General features: G+C 40.2%; 1 protein-coding gene across 5 annotated transcripts in view; it reads right to left on the reverse strand.

Moving 5' to 3' along the window:
• The window catches only part of LOC124612316 (protein O-mannosyl-transferase 2), a 192,500-nt gene that overhangs the window by 102,152 nt on the left and 70,124 nt on the right, over nt 1-20,224 (reverse strand). The window lies entirely within an intron of this gene.

A 20,224-nucleotide genomic window follows, 5' to 3' on the forward strand; every position in this document is an offset into this window, starting at 1 on the left:
AGGGGGCCCTAGCCATACGATTAAATAAATAAAAACAGTAAGTTGACCAGCACATGTACCAAAGATTTGCACACTCGGACATCACAGTACGGTTCCTTGCTTACTAACAGCACAAAAAATCTGTAACAAAATTTGCTCCTCTGTCTATCTTTGGTAGAAAATGGATTGCAAAGAAAGGCAATTTGGCAACACTGTATCACATCTCACAAACATTCTTCATGCAGCATTGCATAGCAGTGTTGCCCAATTAGTGCAGGGGGTAGAGTTTTACATTAGGACAGTCAAGTACAAGGGTTCAATTCCGTGTCAAGGTGTAACTTTCTTTTATTTTCTAATTTTCCCTCTCATCTTTGGGTCTGAGTGACCCATTTTTTAACTTTTCTCAACCTATCCATCATTCTGCCCCAAGGAACTAATAGTTTCAAAAGCTTGAATAGTGTTATCATTTTACTTTTATACATTGCTCCATAAAACATAAGTATGAGATAGATAAAGTAACATATTAACAACTCAATGGAAATGAATGAAAGTGAGGGAACATGTTGCCAGAGGTCTCCCAGTCATGCATAAACAGTTGTACATCACATGGTGCGAGATCGGTGTGCCTATAGTGCCAAATGGGACTGACCCCACAACACCAGGCAGTTCAAGAAATGGGAAGTCAGTGTGTGTCAATCAGTGAGCAGTTGCAGAGAACTGTGGTGGTGTTCTTCATTATAACGTGGTCTGGAGACAATATTTGGATGACTTCACACAGAGAAGAATCATTATGAGATTGGAAGAAAGGTTAAATGTGACTTGTGTAGCCCAGGTGTTTGGTATTGCTCAGAGCATTTTTTCATGTGCATTGGGTGCATTCCAAATCACAGGCACTGCTGCCTGAAGGAAGGGAGGTGATCGACTAATGTCAAACAGCAGATGACCACTACACTGTGCAACAAGCAAGAAGCTACCCCACATGAAGCAGCAGGCGCAACTGCAACCACCCTTTAACAGTACTGCAAAGCACACAATCTCAAGCTCTACAGTGGCACGGTGACAATATGGTGGTCTCTTTGCCCAATGATAGTACCTTGCATTTTGTCGACACCCACATACTGGAGGCACCATTCGCAATAGTGCCAAGAACATAGATACTGAACTGAGGTGTGAGATCACGTGCTCCCTCAGATGAGAGCATATTCAGTCTGAGTAGTGATTCTGGATGTACCGGTATGCTCACCTGTCAGTGTTACTGTGCATTGCACTACTTCCCCATGTGCATCTCTTCAGGGGTGCATTCAACACTGATTTCATTTTTACAGACCACAAAGCATGACAGCATTGTACAGTGTAGGTGGAGCAATTTTTGGAACAAGAGGATACTTGGCAAATGGACAGGTCTGCTCATTTCCTTTGAGCACCTGTGGAATGCATTGGAGAGATATATGGTAGCTTGTTCCCACGCACCAATAACCATTCAGCAGTTGTCCCATCACGCTGGCGGAGCCTTACCAGCCTAATGGCCAGCATGGGAACCCATTGCAGAAGATGCATTGCCATCTGTGATGATCACACATCTTATAGAGGTCTGCATCCACCTTTTTTAATGTCCAGGGGACTATCATAAACCATCATGACTTTAGTGTAATAATTATTTTCTTTGAATAAAAGTGCCATTTCTTTTCATCTCATTGTGTATTTCTTTCAGTTAGCCTCTCTACTACACTCTTGTAGCTTTTTCTAGACAGGACCCAAGTTTCACCAAGTTTTGTTAATTGACAGCGACACATCATGCAAAAGTGCCTTTCATCCTTATCTTTTGCACCCCAGTGTGTCTATTGACAGTACTAAACATTCCGTCTCCTGAAAGTAAGGATGGCCAAAAATTCTGTCTAATAATTTATTTTCTTGACTGAATTGAGACAAATTCTGTGGTGTCACCGCCAGACACCACACTTGCTTGGTGGTAGCTTAAATCGGCCGCGGTCCATTTAGTACATGTCGGACCCGCGTGTCGCCACTGTGTGATCGCAGACCTAGCGCCACCACAAGGCAGGTCTCGAGATACGATAGAGAACTCGCCCCAGTTGTACGGACGACATTGCTAGCGACAATACGGACGAAGCCTTCCTCTCATTTGCCGAGAGACAGCTAGAATAGCCTTCTGCTAAGTCCATGGCTACGACCTAGCAAGGCGCCAATTGTAACAGTGCATGTATCGTACGAGTCTCATTTGTCTAGTCAAGAGAGATGTATCACAAGGAGTGAATAAAGTTAAGTATATTCCAGCTACGTACTTTTCTTGCTACCATTCAATAGTTATCTTGTTCCAGACTTCACGCCCATCTGCGTTAGATAGCGTGCCTCTCGGCCCCCTCAAAATAACACTGTGTCGGCACTTCTGTCGACACATCAAATTCAATGGCTCACATATTATCCAAGTATTCCCACTGGGCCTTAAGTCTCTGCCTAGTTGTATCTCTGCTGCCTTCACTATGCCATTTCTCACAACTACTCAGTCATCTTCTATAGTGTCCTTTGTCCTGTTTCAGTCAATAGATGCCTAATGCTCCATCTGAAACTCTCAACAACCTTTGGCTCTTTCAACTTATTCACATCTCATCCTCTTAATTTTCTCTTTTTTTGTAATTTCTTCTGTTTTGTGTTTCTGCAACTCATTACCAATAAATTATGATCAAGAGTCCACATTCACCACTGGAAATGTTTTGTAGTTGAAAACCTGGTTTCGAAATCTCTGTATTATCATTATGTAAACCACCTGATCCTGGTATCTCCAGGTCTCTTTTACATATTATACAACCTTCTTTAATGATTTTTTAATCAAGTGTTAGCAATGATTAAATTGTGCTCTGTGCAGAATTCTACCAGGCACATAATCCTTTCATTCCTTCCCCCAGTCCATATTCTCCTAATATTTTCTCTTCTCTTCCTTTTCTGACTCTCAGATTCCACTTGTTCATCACAATTAAAATTCTGCCTCCCGTAATGAACTGAATGATTTATCTCAACAAACGCTTAAACATTTTTTTTTCAATGTCTTCATCTTCTTTGGAGATAGAAGGACATACACTTGTATTACTTTGGTGCATTTTGACTTTGAGCGTAGCTCAGTTGCAATAACACATTTAATAAATAAATAGAATATGGATGTTTTGCCATTAAACTGTTTACGTGCCTACAAAAAGACATAATTCCTTACAACAATTCATTCTATATGCAATATTAACAAATATCACTCATTCCACTTACGCATGTCCCTTCCCTATGTGTTTTGAACCACGGAGTCACATTATCTCTTGCCGCAATCCAGAGGCACCCAACATCACTGCAAGCCAGTCTACAACCAGTTCTTCCCTTATTACCCAATACCACCCACGTCTTGAAAAATGTAACGCCATCCTTCATCAGAGATCCATCAACTGAATTTTGTCATGATCTGAAAACAGGATCTCCTAGTCAAGACCCTCCTCTCTGCCCCCTCATCCTCTACCAAAATTTTTTGTCATCAGTTCAATCCACACGATGTCCTGATAGCGCCTTATGTCACTCATGCAGCAGCTGTTTCAGTACCCATACAGGGAAGCTCAAGGATTGTGGTAACAACCAAAGCTTATATTCTTATTCAGCCACAAGACTTTTTTTCGGAATAGGTTCTTAGGTTCTGACACATAAGCTGAGAATGAGGTTTGTTTTATCAGTCCTTTTGACTAATCCTATGCTCTTTGGGTGTAAGACATCCAACTTCTTATGTGACAGTTGATTTGGCTCAAAACCCTTAATCTAAACAAGAGCAAACCACACTTCTAAAATAGTAACAACTAACAATTACCAGCTGCCAGTCACACCCTCTCTCATCCACTGGATGCGATGAGAAGGAAAGACTCTTCTCATTTTGTCTAGTAAGTCTTCCCAGACGTGGGGCTCTGGGCAACATTTCCAAACTCTCCCCACTTCCCAGAACTCGAAAGTCCTTTCCCTTCATCCCTCTTCCTCCTCCTTCAACTGTATTGTCAGAACAAATAGCCACTGACTACGAAAACTTGCACATTTACTTAAGCTTTACATGTTTTCTCCTGCTGCTGCTTGGTGAGTAGATTTTTGTATCCATCCAATTACATTATGTTTTCAAAAATTGATTCTTTTTGTTGATATATAATTGTATACAGTGCTTCATACTTAACTATGTATGTCTTTTCAAAACACACACACTAACAATATTATTACACATTCTGAAATTCTTCTATGGAATATGAGTTATCAAGCAGATATGACTTCAGTTTGTGTTTGAAGTCTATTTTAATATCTACTGTGCTCTTTACTTAACTGTGTAGATGGTCAAATATTTTTGTGGTTGTATCCATAACTCCTTTCTGTGCCACACTAAGGCTGAATATGGAGAATAAAAGGAATTTATTCTTCTAGTATAATATTTATGAATGTTACTACTGTCTTCAAAGTATTATCAATTGTTGACAACAAGGTTCTATAGTTCTTCATTGCTAGAACTGAAAGTGGTACCCTCCTCCCCATTGCTTTTTGGTATTCTTGAAAACCTCGCTCTGAACTCTAAGAAAATGCTATGACTTGAAGGTACTATACTACAGACTGAGTGACCTCTTTCTGTAATATTTTGAGGACTTCATTATACCATAATCAAACAATGGAACATCCAGGATGAAATGTAACAATATTATGAACAGAATAGTTGCTACTCACCATATAGTGTAGATGCTGAAACACAGATAGGCACAACAAAAAGACTGTTAGAAAGTGAGCTTTCGGCCAACAAGACCTTTGTCAAATATAGACAAAAAACACATGCACACAAATGGCCACAGTCTGTGGCCACTGAAACCAGACTTAACATTAGATCATAAAACAGACAATGAACATGTAGTGTTTTTCTATGAAGTCTTCTCACAGATTTCTATACTGCAGTGGCAGATGTAAAATGGTGGCTGGAGTTAAGAAACTATTGATCCCTTGTTATACACTCGGATGACCTGTCAGATATTTGTTCTCAGATCTGACAACTATTTGTCCTCCATATCACAAAGGCTGATAAGTCACTTAACATACCTATGAGTCAAAAATGTTTGGTGTGGCTGTGCAGTTGACTGAATGTTGTCTCTGTGAACAAACACAGAATACCAGTTGCACAGCACTCAATTAGGCTAGCTGACATTCCACCCCGGAGATGGCTACGTGAATGTCCATATCAAACCTGCAAACCACCAGCAACAACTCAATTTCAACAGCTGCCACCAGTTCCATACCAAGGAGTCCCTTTCATACAGCCTAGCTGCCCATGGTTATCGCATCTGCATTGATGAGCAGTCTCTCTTGATAAATACCGAGGGTCTCACTGAGGCCTTCACAAACTGTAATTGTGCTTCCAACCTTGTACAAAAACAAATTCCCATACCTTATCTTTCCATGCATCCATCACCTTCCAAAGTCTCACTGCCCGGCCACAGAGGAGCATTCCTCTAATAACTCAGTACCACCCAGGACTGGAGCAACTGAATTTCATTCTCTGCCATGCTTTGACTACCTCCCATTGTGCCCTCAAATGAGAAATATCCTGCCCATTATCCTTCCCACCCCTCCCACAGTGGTATTCTGCCATCCACCAAACCTACACAATATACTCATCCATCCATACACAACCCCTGCTCCCAACCACTTACCTCACGAATCATATCCCTGTAATAGACCTAGATGCAAGACCTGTCCCATACATCCTCCTACCATCAACTGCTCCAGCCCAGTCACAGACATCACCTAACCCATCAAAGGAAGGGCTACCTGTGAAACCAGTAATGTGATCTACAAGCTAAGCTGCAACCATCATGCTGCATTCTATGTGGGCATGACAACCAACAAGCTGTCTGTCCGCATGAATGGCCATGGACAAACTGTGGCCAAGAAACAAGTAGACCACCCTGTCGCTGACCACACCGCCCAACATGATATCCTTCATTTTAATGACGCCCAACATGATATCCTTCATTTTAATGACTGCTTCACAGCCTATGCCATGTGGATCCTTCCCACCAACACCAGTGCAGGTGGGAACTCTTCCTGCAATATATCCTGGGCTCCCGTACCTGCTGGCCTCAACCTTCGTTAGTCATTGTCCTTATCCATCTAGCCCCTTCCCTGTTCCCATTCCAGCACTACTCAGCCCTCTATTCCACCAAAACACCTAGTCTTTTTACCTCTCTCTTTTTCCACTACCCCCTTCCTTACCCCACCCTCCATATAACCTCCTGAATGCACCTTGTCTCTACACACTCCCAGCAGCACTTTACTGTCCCCCACCCCTACTCTGCATCCCTCCCCCTCCCCACCCCAGCCTTCTACAACCCCCACCCAGTTGCCTCTCCCATCATGCACTGCTGTTGCAGCTGCTCGCAGTGTGGCTTCAACCGCCAGAGACTGCAGTCGTGTGTGTGTGTGTGTGTGTGTGTGTGTGTTTGTGTGTCTGTTATCTATTTTTGACAAAGTCCTTGTCAGCTGAAAGCTTATTTTGTGACAGTCTTTTTGTTGTAACTATCTGTGACTCAGCATCTCTGCTATATGGTGAGTAGCAACTATCCTTTTCATAAGGTTGTTACATTCCATCCTGGATTTTCCATTATTTAACACAGTACTTTTTCTTTCTGGCTCTGTTCTTAATGTACACTAGTAACAGAGACAAACTGGGAATAGTCACTGACATGCAGATCATATATTACCTTCCACTGATCAAAATGTATGGCAGTGAGCTCAGTGGCCAATAAGGACACTGTGGGGTAGTAAGTGCTTTTGACAGCTAGTGACAGCTGTGAGTTAAAAAAGAATGAGAGAGATAGGGACTGCCCCTCTGTTCCAAGGCCAAGCCTTCTTTGTGTGGCAGCCATAACATTATGCAATTGCATATGTAAAATTTTAATATTTTTATAATCATGTAACCCCATGAATCATGGAAGTTGCAATTGGTGGGAAGGCTTGCGTGCCTCAGCGATAAAGATAGCTGTACTGTAGGTGCAACCAGAACGGAGGGGTTGAGAGGCCAGACAACTGTGTGGTTCCTGAAGAGGGGCAGCAGCCTTTTCAGTGGTTGCAGGGGCAACAGTCTAGATGATTGACTGATCTGTGCTTGTAACATCAACCAAACTGGCCTTGCTGTGCTGGTACTGTGAATGGCTGAAAGCAAGAGGAAACTACAGCCATAATTTTTCCCAAGAGCATGCAGCTTTACTGTATGGTTAAATGATGATGTCCTCTTGGTCAAAATATTATGGAGGTAAAATAGTCCCCCATTCGGATATCTGGGCGGAAATTACTCAGGAGGATGTCGTTATCAGGAGAAACAAAACTGGTGTTCTATGGATCGGAGCGTGGAATTTCCCTTAATCCAGCAGGTAGGTTAGAAAATTTAAAAAATGGAAATGGATACGTTAAAGTTAGATACAGTGGGAATTAGTGAAGTTCAGTGGCAGGAGGAACAAGACTTCTGGTCAGGTGAATAAGAGTTATAAATACAAAATCAAATTACAGTAATCCATGAGAAGGTTTAATAAAGAGTAAAAAAAATAGGAATGTGGATAAGCTACTATGAACACCATAGTAAACACACTATTGTAGTCAAAATAGACATGAAGCCCACACCTACCACAGTAGCACAAGTTTGTATGCCAAATAGCTCTGCAGATTATGAAGAAGTTGAAGAAAAGTATGATAAAATTATTCAGATAGTTAAGAGAGATGAAAATTTAATAGTCATGGGGGACTGGAATACAATTGTAGGAAAAGGGAGAAGGAAACATAGTACGTGAATATGGACTGGGGGTAAGGAATGAAAGAGGAAGCCGCCTGGTAGAATTTTGCACAGAGCATAACTTAATCATAGCTAACACTTGGTTTAAGAATCATGAAAGAAGATTGTATACATGGAAGAGGCATGGAGACACTGGAAGCTTCCAGATAGATTATATAATGGTAAGACAGAGATTTAGGAATCAGATTTTAAATTGTAAGACAGTTACAGGGGGCAGATGTGGACTCTGACCACAATTTATTGGTTATGAACTGTAGATTAAAACTGAAGAAACTGTAAAAAAGGCAGGAATTTAAGGCAATGCGACCTGGACAAACTGAAAGAACCAGAGGTTGTAGAGAGTTTCAGAGATATCATTAGGTACCTGTCGACACGATCAGGGGAAAGAAATGCAGTAGAAGAAGAATGGGTAGCTTTGAGAGATGAAATAGTGAAGGCAGAAGAGGATCAAGTAGGTAAAAAAATGAGAGCTAGCAGAAATCTTTGGGTAACAGAAGAGATACCGAATTTAACTGATGAAAGGAGAAAATATAAAAATGCAGCAAATGAAGCAGGTGAAAGGGAATACAAATGTCTCAAAAATGAGATCGACAGAAAGTGTAAAATGGCTAATCAGGGATGGCTAGAGGACAAATGAATCTCAAGAGCATAGATGGGAAACCAGTCCTAAGCAAGAAAGGGAAAGCAGAAAGGTGGAAAGAGTACGTAGAGGATCTATACAATAGCAATGTACTTGAGGGCTGTTGTGTCTAGACAAGACAGCCTAGACACAATGAGAGGAAGCCGAAAGGCACGCGCCAAGCCAAAGCAGGATGGCGTGAAGTCTGAAACAGGATACGTAATGAATGCTATAAAGAAAAGTACGTAGCTTCTGGAATACTTAACTTTAATCCATCCTTTTGGTACATCTGGAGATTGTGGCGATACAAGTGAGACTCTTTAGATACATGCAATGTTACTAATGGCGCCTTGCTAGGTCGTAGCCATTGACTTAGCTGAAGGCTATTCTAACTATCTGCTCGGCAAAGGAGCGAGGCTTCGTCAGTGTAGTCGCTAGCTACGTCGTCCGTACAACTGGGGCGAGTGCTAGTCCGTATCTCGAGACCTGACTTGTGGTGGCGCTCGGTCTGCGATCACACAGTGGCGACACGCGGGTCCGACATGTACTAATGGACCGCGGCCGATTGAAAACTACCACCTAGCAAGTGTGGTGTCTGGCGGTGACACCACAAGGGCAATATTATGGAAATGGAAGAGGATGTAGATGAGGATGAAAGGAGAGGTATGATACTGCAAGAAGAATTTGAGAGAGCACTGAAAGACCTAAGTCAAAACAAGGCCCCAGGAGTAGACAACATTCCATCTGGCGAGCAAGATGTATGAAACTGGCAAAATGCCTTGCAACTTCTGTGAAAATTATCGAACTATCAGTTTAATAAGTGCAAAATACTAACATGAATCCTTTACAAACGAATGGAAAAAGTGGTAGAAGCTGACCTCTGGGATGATCAGTTTGGATTCTGCAGAAATGTTCGAACACGCGAGGCAATACTGACCCTACGACTCATCTTAGAAGATAGGTTAAGGGAAGGCAAACCTACATTTCTCGCATTTGTAGACATAAAGAAATTTCACAATTTTGACTGGAATACTCTCATTCAAATTCGTAAGGTGGCAGGTGTAAAATACAGGAAGAAAAAGTCTATTTACAATTTGTACAGAAACCAGATGGCAGTTGCAAGGGTCGAGTGGCATGAAAGAGAAGCAGTGGTTGAGAAGAGAGTGAGACAGGGTTGTAGCTTATCCCCAATGTTAGTCAATATATATATTGAGCAAGCAATAAAGGAAACAAAAAAAAATTTATTAAGAATTAAAATCCATGGAGAAGAAATAAAAACTTTGAGGTTTGCTGATGACATCGTAATTCTGTCTGAGACAGCAAAGGACCTGGAAGAGCAGCTGAATGCAATGGACAGTGCCTTGAAAGGAGGATATAAGATGGACATCAACACAAACAAAATGAGGATAATGGAATGTAGTCAAATTAAATCAGGAGATGCTGAAGGAATTAGATTAGTAAATGAGACACTGAAAGTAGTAAATCAGTTTTGCTATTTGGGGAGAAAAATAACTGATGATGGTCAGAGAGAGACTATAAAATGTAGACTGGCAATGGCAAGGAAAGCGTTTCTGAAGAAGAGAAATTTGTTAACATCGAGTATAGATTTAAGTGTCAGGAAGTCTTTTATGGATGTATTTGTATGGAGTGTAGCCATGTATGAAAGTGAAACACGGATGATAAACAGTGTAGACAAGAAGAGAATAGAAGCTTTTGAAATGTGGTGCTACAAAAGAATGCTGAAGATTAGGTGGATAGATCATGTAACTAATGAGGAGGTAATGAATAGATTTGGGGAGAAGAGGAAATTGTGGCACAATGTGTCTAGGAGGAGGGATCAGTTGGGAGGACACATTCTGAAGCATCAATGGATCACCAATTTAGTATTGAAGGCAAGTGTGGAGGGTAAAAATCACAGAGAGAGACCAAGAGATAAATACACTAAGCAGATTCAGAAGGATTGCAGTACTTATTCGGAGATGAAGAGGCTTGCTCAGGATAGAGAAGCATGGAAAGCTGTCTCTGGATTGAAGACCACAACATCAAAACACACGTAAATTGATAATAAAAATGTGTGTAAACATGTAAAAGTAATGAATCTAGAATTTGAATATCACCAGATAAATAGTTTCTCCAAAAATCAATTTTTATGAAGTTTTACATCCAGGTGAATTTCAAGATACAGAGTTGACTTCTTAATAGTATGTGTATTTTGGTATGAAAATTGTACAGCAGTACATTGGGCTTATCAATTACAGATGTTTAAGAACCTGTGACTGTTTATTTAATAGGAATACAAAAAAACTGCAACCAGTCACTTTTTTGAAACAGTTATTTATTCCATGAACCTTTCAAACCAATTCAGGCTCATCTTCAGGTTCAAAGACTGGTTTATGGAATAAATAACCATTTTAAAAAAGTGACTGGTAGCAGTTTTCTGTGTTTATATTATACAGAAGTGTCCTGTAAAATTACTTTTAACAATTTTACGTATAAGTTAGAATACAGAGGTTACAGCACCATATTCTGTCTAGAAAATGAGTCTGATGTACCAATTTCAAAAGGATTAATGTAATTTAAATGGGTACAGCAAAGACAGAATGGACAGCTCAGAGGATAAAGACCACATGAAGTTTCATTTAAAACACCATACCAACTACATTTATTATGATATACACAGTTGGCCATCCGAAATGCAACAACAAGAAGGACTGGAGATACCACATCCAAATTGATTTGGGAGATAGCACATTGTACAATGATCATGTGATTGAAAATATGGCTCCATGTGAAGTGAGGAAGATGATAAAATCACTATTGAGTGTAGTCGTCATAACTGGCTATAGCTGCTGCTACACGTTCAGCATTAAATCGAAGAGGCTCTGGATGTGATGTTGGGGTGTAGCAGTGCATGCTGCTTGCACATATTGCCATAGCTGATCTGGTGTAGTAGTGTGTGGCATGTTCTGGCCCAGTCGTTCCGCAATCATTGACCAGACATTTTTGATAGGCAAGAGATGTGGAGAACGGGGAGGCCAAGGCAGCAATGCAATCTGATGTGTGCTATAGGTGGTCATGCATTATTGTGTTGCAATGCAGCCATCAGCAAGCTCCGAAGGTATTGGAGGACAACAGGCTCCAACACTTTGTAGATGTAATGCTGGCTGGTTAGCCTAATGGTAATGTGTACTAGAAGGGGTTGCGGGAGCAGAATCCAATACCACCCCAAGCCATAGTACTGGATGCAGGACCAGTATGGTGATGCACAAGGCAACTGTTCAACAGTCTCTCACCATGGTGTCTCCAGGCTCTAATCCGGCCATCATTGTGGCACAGGCAGAATCAGGATTCGTTGGTAGTAACAATGTTCTTCCATTCAGTTGCCCATGTCTGTTGCTCAATACACCATTGCCAGCACAAACACCTGTGGCACTAATTCAGTGGTAAATGCAGCAATGGACATCTTGTGGACAGTCCACTCTGCAGCAAACAACAGTGAATGGTAAGTGTGGACACTGCATGTTGCACAACAGATCAAAATTGTTGTGATACAGCTCGTGATGTGGCAGAGCGATCCACCACTGCCATGTGCACAACATGCCTGTCATCACATGTAGTGGTGCAATGAGGTGAGGGCAATTGGTCCTGTTGATCCGTTGTTCCATTCTGCATCCAGCAATTACAGATCAACATCACAGTTGCTTGGTTCTGTCCAATACGATCACCGACTTCTCTGAAGGTTAATCTGCAATCCCTATAAGCAACTATTCTTGCTCAGTTGACCTCCGAAACATGCTAAAAAGGCACTCACTTTTCTCTACTGAATCTGCTTATGCAAAACAACCAAATGACAGAACAATTCCAGTGCATTCACATGACGATTTGTTCACTCTTTATATAGCACTTCTATGTGGTGCTACTGGCACCTGTGCAGTGCACCTTCACCAAAATGCTTATCGTGTGCATCTCTCGTTTCCACAAACACATGCTGCATTTTCACCCGATTTGTATGCTTCTTTCAGGATGCTGAATTTTGGGTGGCCAGCAATGTATAAACAAAATTTAAATGGAATGTCCCTTAGAGAAAGACTCACAATAGGAAAAATTAGAGTGTCAATGAAATTTCAATTGGGAAAGTTACCACAAATTTAGTGTGCCAAGGGCGTACTTTTAGAACACGGGGGCAGGTGCACTGGCAGTTTAGAAATGGTTGCTCCATTTCTTGGCATGCACTAAGACTATATAATCAAACCTGCAGAAACCTCATGGCTCAGTCATTTTGTCAACTGTGTGTATAACAGTCAGTCAACAAGACAGTACCAGAGTTTCATGACGGTTTACATTGTACAGTTAGTACTCGTAGCTACCATGAACATGTGCCTCAAATGGTTGTCAGCATACAAGCTCTGAGAGAGAAAGGTTTCAGTTTATTTGGAATGTTTAAAATTTGGTCTCATAGATTTTTGTGCACTACCTATATTCTAAACCAGTGCAGCAAGTGGAGTGTGTGCACACATGCCCGCCCCGCCCCCCCCCCCCCTCCCCCAAACACACATGCGTTTCGCAACAGTGGTTAAAAAAGGGCCTTTGCATACCATCACTTTTTAGGGTTCTGTACCTCAACCAATATATAAGACGAAATCCTTACAGGATCACTTTTCAATTAATTCATTTTTCCCAGCCAAAAAATCAAATATAAATGAAACCTATTGAGAGAAGCAAAGCAATTTTGTTGAGTTTTTAACACACAATAAACAAAACAAAATTAGTAAATACTTATCTGTGACCCAAGTAAATCCGCTATGAGTTTGCATTTGTGTAGGCAGGATTGGGCACTTAATTCTGTCACTGATGAACACTTCCAAAAAAACACATCTGCCACAGGGTTAAAAAAAAAAAAACTAAAAGCGTGATCTATTGGTTATTTGGTGTGCTACAAATCTAACATTGCCATACTCATTATTTAGTGTATTACAATATCACTAAGGTAAACATCAGAACTAAGCATATTCCTAAAACTTTAAATTATGGTATCTTTTTCCCCATGATCTGATTTTGATCATAAAAAACCTGCTTAAGGACAAGCTATGCTCATGTTACCTGTGAAAATCCAGTGAAAATCTGTAGATAGTTTTGGAGATTAGCATGTTCAAATAGACAGATGGGGCAATTTTAGATAAAATTTTAAATCATAATGTTTTTCCCGTGATCTGATTCTGATGAAATAAAACATGTTGTTGCCCCATGCTACACTCGAGTTACCAGTGAAAACACCATTAAAATTTGTGTAATAGGTCTGGAGATTTGTGTGTTCAAACAGACATGATGATTTTATAATTTTATTATTGCTGTTTGTTGTTGTGGTCTTCAGTCCTGAGACTGGTTTGATGCAGCTCTCCATGCTACCCTATCTGTGCAAGCTTCCTCATCTCCCAGTACTTACTGCGACCCACACCCTTCTGAATCTGCTTAGTGTATTCATCTCTTGGTCTCCCCCTACGATTTTTACCCTCCATGCTGCCCTCCAATGCTAAATTTGTGATCCCTTGATGCCTCAGAACATGTCCTACTAACTGGTCCCTTCTTTTTGTCAAGTCGTGTCACATACTCCTCTTCTCCCCAATTCTATTCAATACTTTATCATTAGTTATGTGATCTACCCATCTAATCTTCAGCATTCTTCTGTAGCACCACATTTCGAAAGCTTCCATTCTCTTCTTGTCCAAACCATTTATCGTCCATGTTTCACTTCCATACATGGCTACACTCCATACAAATACTTTCAGAAACGACTTCCTGACACTTAAATCTATACTCGATGTTAACAAATTTCTCTTCTTCAGAAACGCTTTCCTTGCCATTGCCAGTCTACATTTTATAGTCTCTCTCTGTCCATCATCAGTTATTTTTCTCCCCAAATAGCAAAACTGATTTACTACTTTCAGTGTCTCATTTCCTAATCTAATTCCCTCAGCATCACCCGACTTAATTCGACTACATTCCATTATCCTCATTTTGCTTTTGTTGATGTTCATCTTATATCCTCCTTTCAAGACACTGTCCATTCCATTCAACAGCTCTTCCAAGTCCTTTGCTGTCTCTGATAGAATTAAAATGTCATCAGCGAACCTCAAAAGTTTTATTTCTTCTCCATGGATTTTAAGACCTACTCCGAATTTTTTTTTTTTTTTGTTTCCTTTACTATTTGCTCAATACACAGATTGAATAACATCGGGGAGAGGCTACAACCCTGTCTCACTCCTTTCCCAACCACTGCTTCCCTTTCATGCCCCTCGACTATTATAACTGCCATCTGGTTTCTGTACAAATTGTAAATAGCCTTTCGCTCCCTTTATTTTACCCCTGCCACCTTTAGAATTTGAAAGAGAGTATTCCAGTCAATATTGTCAAAAGCTTTCTCTAAGTCTACAAAAGCTTGAAATGTAGGTTTGCCTTTCTTAAATCTTTCTGCTAAGATAAGTTGTAAGGTCAGTATTGCCTCACGTGTTCCAACATTTCTACGGAATCCAAACTGATCTTCCCCAAAGTCGGCTTCCACCAGTTTTTCCATTCATTTGTAAAGAATTCGCGTTAGTATTTTGCAGCTGTGACTTATTAAACTGATAGTTCGGTAATTTTCACATCTGTCAACACCTGCTTTCTTTGGGATTGGAATTATTGTATTCTTCTTGAAGTCTGAGGGTATTTCACCTGTCTCATACATCTTGCTCACCAGATGGTAGAGTTTTGTCAGGACTGGCTCTCCCAAGGCCGTCAGTAGTTCTAATGGAATGTTGTCTATTCCCGGGGCCTTGTTTCGACTCAGGTCTTTCAGTGCTCTGTCAAACTCTTCACGCAGTATCTTATCTCCCATTTCATCTTCATCTACATCCTCTTCCATTTCCATACTATTGTCCTCAAGTACATCGCCCTTGTATAGACCCTCTATATACTCCTTCTTTCCCTTCTTTGCTTACAACTGGGTTTCCATCTGAGCTCTTGATATTCATACAAGTGGTTCTCTTTTCTCCAAAGGTCTCTTTAATTTTCCTGTAGGCAGTATCTATCTTACCCCTAGTGAGATAAGCCTCTACATCCTTACATTTGTCCTCTAGCCATCCCTGCTTAGCCATTTTGTACTTCCTGTCGATCTCATTTTTGAGACGTCTGTATTCCTTTTTGCCTGCTTCATTTACTGCATTTTTATATTTTCTCCTTTCATCAATTAAATTCAATATTTCTTCTGTTACTCAAGGAGTTCTACTAGTCCTCGTCGTTTTACCTACTTGATCCTCTGCTGCCTTCACTACTTCATCCCTGAGAGCTACCCATTCTTCTTCTACTGTACTTCCTTCCCCCATTCCTGACAATTGTTCCCTTATGCTCTCCCTGAAACTCTGTACAATCTCTCGTTCTTTCAGTTTATCCAGGTCCCATCCCCTTAAATTCCCACCTTTTTGCAGTTTCTTCAGTTTTAATCTACAGTTCATAACCAATAGATTGTGGTCAGAGTCCACATCTGCCCCTGGAAATGTCTTACAATTTAAAACCTGGTTCCTAAATCTCTATCTTACCATTATATAATCTATCTGATACCTTCTAGTATTTCCAGGATTCTTCCATGCATACAACCTTCTTTCATGATTCTTGAACCAAGTGTTAGCTGTGATTAAGTTGTGCTCTGTGCGAAGCTCTACCAGGCGACTTCCTCTTTCATTCCTTAGCCCCAATCCATATTCACCTACTATATTTCCTTCTCTCCCTTTTCCTACTCTCGAATTCCAGTCACCCATGACTATTAAATTTTCGTCTCCCTTCACTACCAGAATAATTTCTTTTATCTCATCATACATTTCTTTAATTTCTTCATCATCTGCAGAGCTAGTTGGCATATAAACTTGTACTACTGTAGTAGGCGTGGGCTTCGTGTCTATCTTGGCCACAATAATGTGTTCACTATTCTGTTTGTAGTAGCTTACCCGTACACCTATTTTTTTATTCATTATTAATCCTACTCCTGCATTACCCCTATTTGATTTTGGGTTTATAACCCTGTATTCACCTGACCAAAAGTCTTGTTCCTCCTGCCACCGAACTTCGCTAATTCCCACTATATCTAACTTTAACCTATCCATTTCCCTTTTTAAATTTTCTGATCTACCTGCCCTGTTAAGAGATCTGACGTTCCACGCTCCGATTTGTAGAACGCCAGTTTTCTTTTTCCTGATACCGATGTCCTCCTGAGTAGTCCCTGCCCGGAGATCCAAATGGGGGACTATTTTACCTCCGGAATATTTTACCCAAGAGGACGCCATCATCATTTATCCATACAGTAAACCTGCATGCCCTCGGGAAAAATTACGGCCGTAGTTTCCCCTTGCTTTCAGCCATTCGCAGTACCAGCACAGCAAGGCCGTTTTGGTTAATGTTGCAAGGCCAGGTCAGTCAATCATCCAAACTGTTGCCCCTGCAATTACTGAAAAGGCTGCTGCCCCTCTTCAGGAACCACACGTTTGTCTGGCCTCTCGACAGATACCCCTCCGTTGTGGTCGTACCTACGGTACGGCCATCTGTATTGCTGAGGCACGCAAGCCTCTCCACCAACGGCAAGGTCCATGGTTCATGGGGAAGTACAGCTTATTACAATCAGTAAACTTTTAATTTTCATAGTAACTTCCTCAGTCCCTCACAGTAGTGAAAGAGAGTTTACTTTTCTGCCATGGCAAACAGAAATGTGGACAAGACGACTGCAAATTGCATGTAACTTTGCTAAGGCTATTTTCATGTTGACCACATCAGTAATTTACAGGATCTTGTCATGTGGATGAACTTCCACTGCAGGAAAGAACAGTAAAACATGCTGCCCCACAACACCACTTCTATGGTAAAGTGTGTAATTTCTCCTAAATTAAGAAGGCATATACTACCTGATGCCAAGTGAAGGACGAGTTTCAGTCCTGTAGCACATTATGAGTACTGAGATAGCATGAGAAATAGGTAAACATTATAATTATCCGGGCTGTTATGCCGTGGTCGGTTGATGAATTCCGTGTCGATTCCCAACGTTTCGGGATTCATCAACCGACCACGGCATAACAGCCCGGATAATTATAATGGACATGATATTTCCGGGTGTGAAAGTCTACATTTTAGTAAATAGGTAAACAAACAGATCAAAAATATGTCTATGATGAATATTAAATGGAAGGTTGGTGGGACACACAGCCAGGTGAATGGACAGTAGACTGACTTCAAAGACTCATGGTATCACCCACAAACCAGCCATTGTCCAGTTTTTCTTTCTTTTTTCTTTCTCTGGTACTAAGGATTTCCAGTTCAGTAGTTTAGAAATTTGCTTGCTAGAACTCACTAATCTTTAACACTTAAGAGTCTGTTGTTAATAGCAAACAATCCCATGTTATCAAATTTCTCATCCTCTCACTTTCATGATAAGACAGTCCCTTCAACTAGATCAGCATCTTCTTCACATACAGTATTGTATCATCATAAAGAAATTTCCTACACATTACATCTACACAGAACTTCTAGAAGATGAAAACCGAATTTTGAAAATTCTTTTCCAGTGGCAGTTAGTTAGTTAGTTACAGGTTCCATAGATAATCTGAATGATTTTTTATCAAAACCATGTGGAATGAGTCAGATTACAGGATATGTATACACAATTAGTATTGACATTAATAAACATATTATTTTTTCAGTCTTAATCATGCAACTACACAAGAATTTTTTTTCTTTTTTCCCTATGCTACCAGTTTTTCACTAAAAATTCGTCTGTGGAATGGAAGGAGTTGTCTAGGAAAAGTGATTTTAGGCTAGGTTCAGAATCTGCTTTCCTGCACTACCTGCCAGACATTTTATGGTATTGGCAAAAGATCAAAAATTTTTGTTGCTGCTTAGTTGAACTTGTTTCTGAGCCACTGACAGCTTTAATAATGGGTAATAAAAGTCTTTTTTTTCCCTGTAGTGTTGTAGGTATGGACATCACTCTTCTTCTAAAATTGTGATGGATTATTTATCATGAATTTCATTAGTAAATATATACGTATTGTATTGGTGCAGTTAAAATGCCTAACTCCTTGAAGAGGTGCCTACATGATAACTGAGGGTGTTATTATTCTTACTGCTCACTTCTGTACACTCAGTACTTTGTTCCTTAATGATTAGTAACCCCAGAAAGTTATTCCATAAGCCATGCTACAGCAACTGTTGGCATGACTCTATTTATTGTACAGAACTGAATACAGCGTGTTCTCTCAAAATTAAGAGAGAGTCCATTTGCAAGGAAGCACTTAATAATTCTTTGGAAAAACATCGTTTACAATCTCTTCTGTTCCTCTCTCTCTCTCTAGTGGGATATATTACAACACTAGTATCATTTGCAAAAAATACCAATTCTGCTTGATGAATTAAGGATGGTCATACACATGCATAAGGAATAGGAATGGACCCAAAATTGAACCTTCTGGGATTCCTTCCATTAATTCTCCCTAATCACTAAAATGTTCTTTCCTCTCAACATTGGATTACTAAGTATGATTTTTTGCTTTCTGTTTATTAGCTATGATTCAAACCAGTTGTGTGTAAAGCCATCAATTCCATAATGCTTAAGTTTTTCTACCAGAGTAGTATGATGTTCTCAACTGTACGCCTTGGAAAGATAACATAAATTACCAAGTGGTGATAATTTATTATTTATTTACACATTACGCCTGAATCACTTTTTCTAGTCCAGTAAAACATCCAAGCATCAGCTGGTGTCAGTAAATTAACTTTCTGATTTCATCTCCACTATGAAGTGAGGTTCAGTACTTTGGAAATATCCTTACTCACACTACTTAATTGATTCAAAATTACTTTTTCTTAATTACACGTGTTACAGTAAAAAGTGTACAAAGTGGTCACTCATGGAAGATTATTCTGTTCCAACATTTTGGAGACTTGGAATGGCTTGAACACTTCCAAATGTGTCAAGGCATACTCATATTCTTGCACACAGACTTAGAAAATGTTTTGTCACTAGCCACTGATAGTGTATGAGAGCCTTTGTTGTGAAAACAGAGTCACTATAACATTTTACAAATTAACCATCTACTTTGTATAGAGTGTACAGGTGTTTTGATTTTTCTAATGCAGTAACTATATCCTCATTTCTGTATCTCTTTCCATCTAATAAATATAAATTAATGTTCTTTTCTTCAGTTTAATAAAAGCAATCAATAATTTGCTGCAATGTGGAATACTCCTTTTCCGTCACTACACCCAAAATCACTTACACACATGAATCAACAGAGTACTGCTCAAGCAAACGTGGACTGACATGGCACTGATACTGCCACCAATTGCTCTAGCTTTTGTGTTGTTATTTAACCCCTTTATTGCTTGATATGAAATATATTGTCCCAAGTTCAGCTGAACAAGTCCACAAGAAAGTTCAGTGTAAATCCATTACCTAAAGATGGGAGATGTTAACAAAACTTGCATAAACACTGCTAAGGCAACTAAACTCTTAAGTCCAACAATGTATGCCAGTCCAAGGTACACTATGCAGTGATTCAGTAGCTGACATAAAGTTTAAACAGTGCAACAATGTCCACGTTTATAAGATAGCCATGTGTTACAATGTTCTTCTATGTGACCCACTTCCTGGAGCTGGTCTCACCAGCAATTCACCCTGTCACTCTCGCAGTACCCTTTGCAGTCATGGCATCTGCCATAATATCAATGCCTGATGGGATTGACCTCCAAGAGTTCTGGTG

Source organism: Schistocerca americana, chromosome 4 (assembly GCF_021461395.2).
Source record: "Schistocerca americana isolate TAMUIC-IGC-003095 chromosome 4, iqSchAmer2.1, whole genome shotgun sequence".
Lineage (NCBI taxonomy): Eukaryota > Metazoa > Arthropoda > Insecta > Orthoptera > Acrididae > Schistocerca > Schistocerca americana.